The sequence below is a fragment of the Arachis hypogaea genome, chromosome 20, assembly GCF_003086295.3.
Source record: "Arachis hypogaea cultivar Tifrunner chromosome 20, arahy.Tifrunner.gnm2.J5K5, whole genome shotgun sequence".
NCBI lineage: Eukaryota > Viridiplantae > Streptophyta > Magnoliopsida > Fabales > Fabaceae > Arachis > Arachis hypogaea.
Genome location: NC_092055.1, coordinates 55,470,498 through 55,475,198, shown reverse-complemented (window position 1 = coordinate 55,475,198; position 4,701 = coordinate 55,470,498). Strand labels below are relative to the sequence as shown.

The window sequence follows — 4,701 nt, the reverse complement described above, 5'->3', positions numbered from 1 at the left end:
AGGCAACGGTTTAAAACCGTTCTCTTTGATGACGTAACGGTTTAAAACCGTAACTGGATAGACAACGGTTTTAAATTGTTGTAATTTTGTTGTTCATAAAGATAACGGTTTAAAAGCGTTGCCTTTGGTTGTGTTTTTGCAACGGTTTTTAATACCATTGTCATTTTGTAGCTGTCTTTGACAACGGTTTTAATACCATTGCCTTTTGTGACTTTTGACAACAGTTTTTTATAACTATATTATTCTTTATTTACAATAGTTTTCTCATGTTGCATTGAAATTAGTTCCAACTATTTTTTTTAAATTTATTGTCAATAAACAAGGTTAAACTATTTGAATCAAATTACTAAAGAAAACTAATTGAAGACTTATCATAGAAAAATAAACATTTATATACTTAGTGAACCAAAAATTTCCGGATACAATATAGTTGTATCAGTGTTGGTTACAAGTAATTCCGGATATTTTCTACTTATCCCAGGAAAATAAGCTTAAAAAACGCCAACCCTAGAAAGGAATTCAATCTTCCTCTAAAGAGTTTTATCAATGCTGGCAGCGAAAAATAATTCTCCCAATAGTTTCTTTATCCAAGCCCATATTTTCAAAAAACAGAACCACCTGCAGACAACAAGGAACACAAGCTTTTTAACTGGGGAAAAAATGAAGCATTTTGAATCAGTAAAATACAAAATAAAGAACAATGGCATGCATATAACACGTATCACTAGCACAATGGATACAAGCACATAGGTACTTAACAAATTCAATTCTTAATAAGGCATCAAAAGGATCAAGCAACCATAGTGTAGTTATTTTCAAGCATGATTGTTATAACCAGTAAGAAAAGCAATATTTGCATTGCTAATAAATAAGCTTCTTAATACATCAAATCAAAAGTTTGTAATTTATAAAAGATATTAAATCCAAGAACTTCTTTGCACTAAAAGCACCACATAAGGTCACAAGACCCACCTGCCCCTCCTGTCCCCTCCTTTGACACTACCAGAAGGTAAACCAACAGCAGCAATAGATATAATAGCAAATTTTAGACTTCAGATTCAAGCATACTTATTCAAACATACCTAAAAGAAACTAGTCTCATCATGGACCCCTTTGTCAACATCAGCAGTTGCTTTGCTTAGTATAGTCTCTCACACAAAGCAGAAAACTTAGACCACCAGCCCCACCTTGCGGTAGCCAGTTAAACATGAAATCTTATCCACTAAATTAAATTGATAGCACATGAACTCTTATTTCTTCCATGTAACTGCAAAGAGATGATTAAACAAGACTAAATATGAATGGAAAAGGTTTAGAACTAAACAAATTGCAACTGAAGCTCAGCTTGTATTGCCCCTAAATACATAATGAAAATAGAACAGTCTCATAATAAAAAAAATAACATTCTTCAATAGTGTAGTGTTGTCAGCTCAAGATAGAGCCAAATTATGACCAGTCTAAGTGTAAATCGATGACTATACACACTGATAAAAGAAGAATGTTTCCAAGTACCCACATGAACTATAAATTCTATAGTCACAGGTTGTTTCTATTGAAATGATTAGATTATGTGCACAACAAACAAACAAAAAAGTGTCAAAAGAAAAAAGGAAAAAAAATACAATGGTGCTAACTTGTTTAAGGTAAATCAATCATGGATGAAGACAGAGTCTATCACATTTCAAATAAGCAGCTTTACAGGTAAGCTACCAAGGTTGAAATGCTGGTCAACAAAGAGGAATTAAATAGAAATTGAAATGATCAAGAGAAGGTTAAAAGGAGACACACCCAGTAAAATGCTGTCAATTCCACCATGCTGGGACTGTCTGTCTTCAAGGATTATCAACTATTGTAGCTGTAATTCGTAATTGTCTTATCTATTCTTACTTTCCATTCTGCTTCTAGAATGCTCTTCTCCACCAAATTTCAAATCCTCTTTGAATATTTGGGCAATCTTCTCCAGAATTCTAAGATTTTTACTTGAGTCATTCAGGCCATCAAAATCAAATGCAGCAATTTTACTTGAGTCATTCAGGTCATTGAGAGAATCAACTTAGAATTCCCAGCCACTTTACATGCTAACAAAATAAACCAACCAACAATTAAGAAACAACCATTAACATTAACATTATTCTCCATAAAATAATTTAGCTTAATTTCAAACCAAATTGAATTAAAAACAAAACTTCTATGCTTAACTTTTTACATAGAGAGAACATGTTCAGCTAAATAACTCTTTGATTTATAGCAGAAAATAACCTTATTCCAAACACATACCGTAACCGAACCTCAGCGGACGAGGTGGGGGACGGCGTAGTGGACGCAAGCGGAGAGGAGAGCACGGAACAGCAGCAGATGACAGAGTAGGAACTGATGACAAAGCAGAACTATTTTCTCCTAACATTGCTCAGAACAAAATCTCATTAAAGAAAAAAATTCAATCAACAAAGTAACTAATGGCAGAATAAGCCAACATCATCATAGTAACAATCAACAATCAACAAAATTCATAATAAGCAAAACCAATTCATAAACCAAAGAAAATGAAATCATGTGGTTCTTCCCAAAAGATTTTACCATAATAGAAGAATAGTCTTTATAGTTTATACCTCAAAGCAATCAAGACAATTGTGGTGCATTGCTCTTTTCAAACAGCAATGACCATCTTCCAATCATTTAGAGTAGCAGCACCCTAAAACATATAATAATTAATTTACAAGGATCAGCAATCATCAAACAAACAGGTTCTCAATAATCAACATATTTTATCACCATTTGGTTCCACTCATTGTAAAATTATTTATAAACCATAAAAAATACTACTTTTAGTTAAGAAATCAATTTTAGGTACTTAGTTTAGAAATCTAAACTCAATCTATTTATCATTCATCAAGCCTCAATCTCATAAATTACTCATTATAATTTGATTCAACCACCAACAACATTAATAAGTAAAAAAAAAAAAAAACAGAACTTCCGACAAGCATTCATCCCTAAACAACCTTGCAAGATGCACACAAGAGCTAAACAAATTTCAATTCACACGCACGTAATCATCATCATACCAGTCACATTCACAGCCATAACCTAAACTCAATAAACTAATTGAAACACTAGAACATCATCTCAAAAACTAATCCAAATTATACATCCTCAAACCAAGCTTATTTCTACCAATTAATCACACAAGAAATTTATAAATTATTTGAAGATACTCACTAAACTTCAATTTTATTCATAAATTAAAACGGTTAATTTTAAAATAAATCCCCTACCTCTGAGTGTCGAAATTAGAAGAAATTTGAGACGGGTTGTGGCGGCAATGGCTGAACCAGCATAAACAGCAACATAAACAGGGGCCGAGCACGGACAGTGGCTCCAATAGTGGCATTCTCTGGCGTCAATGGCGGTGTTCCCCGGCGACCAGCGGTGCGGCGGCAAAACCTCCCTCTCCTCTACGAGTTTCTCCTCCCTCTTCACGTTCTATTCATCCCATCAACAGTAGCAACTTCTAATCATTGGCGATGAGACAGCCTCGTTCTCCTCCTTCTCCGTCAGAGCATCCTTCGCGCGTCACTCCTCTGGTTCTCTCTCTCTCGGACGCGTCTTCTTCAGCAGCAGCGACAACCCCGAGCAAAAACGGTGACGGCTTCGCAGCTTCCTTCTCCTTCTTCTGTTCGCGCATCCTTCCTCTTTCTCTGCCACAGCGTCAACGGCGACTGCGACGGTTAGGGTTCGACAGTGACGGCGGTGGCGTCTTCGATGGCGAGCTCGACAGGGAATAGGCGCCACAGATCTGGCGGCGTCCTCTCCACCATCGCGTTTCTTGCAGTGGCAGCTCTCTCCCTCGCACGGTTCAGATTGACGGTGACATGACGGCGGCGACGCGTGTGATGGGCTCTACGGCAGTGAGGCGCGACGCCGGCGCGCTCTTCTCCCTCTCCTTCCCTTCTTCTTCCTCGCGGGGTATAGCTTTCTATCTTCTCTCTGCGTTTCTCTTTTCTCAGTAGGGTGGAGTTCTAAGGTTAGGTTTTTCAATTTAGGAACTAGAATTTTTTATTTAATGTAAAAATTTAGCATTAGAGTTAAATAGTTATAAAATATAGATAAAATAGATATTTTAATAAAATTATTGAATACAATAATAATTTTAAAATTAAATATATTTTATTTAAAATTACTTAAAAATATTATTTATTAATATATTATTAAATAAAAATAATTATTTTTAATTTAAATTATAAATAAATATATTAATTATGATTTATTAAATAGTATTTAAATTTAAAATATTAATTATTTAAATTAAATTATATAATTTTTTATTATAAAAATTTTAATTTTAAATTATATAAAATAATTAATTATAATAAAATTACATAAAAATATTAATTAATTTAAGTTCAAAATATTTATATAAATTAATTTAATCATTCTTAAAAGCTTATTTTTTAAAAATAAAAAATTTAAATTAAATCATATATTATTCATAATATAAGTTATTTAAATTAAATTATATAATTTTTTTATTTTTTAATTATTAAAATTATAATTTTAAATATACTAAATATCCAATTATGATAAATATTATATAAAAATTTTAATTAATTTAAATTTCAATTATTATAAAAAATTACATATCACTCCTAATTATTTTAGATTCAGTATATATTTAATTATTTTTGGTAAAGAGAGTTCCTC

At 32.6% G+C, this 4,701-nt stretch overlaps 1 long non-coding RNA gene across 4 annotated transcripts; it reads right to left on the bottom strand.

Moving 5' to 3' along the window:
• Window positions 1-374: 374 nt before the first annotated feature.
• Window positions 375-4,035, bottom strand: LOC112785029 (uncharacterized). 4 transcript variants are annotated; one of them, XR_011878517.1, is made up of 6 exons: window positions 3,276-4,035; window positions 2,610-2,692; window positions 2,278-2,397; window positions 1,789-2,078; window positions 1,083-1,267; window positions 375-618 (listed from the first exon to the last, which is right to left on the bottom strand). It is a non-coding gene; the product is annotated as an uncharacterized lncRNA (long non-coding RNA). The 4 variants fall into 4 exon arrangements; XR_003194135.2 differs by lacking the exon at window positions 2,610-2,692; XR_011878516.1 differs by lacking the exons at window positions 2,610-2,692; window positions 3,276-4,035 and having other exon boundaries at window positions 2,278-2,595.
• Between the last annotated feature and the right edge of the window lie 666 nt (window positions 4,036-4,701).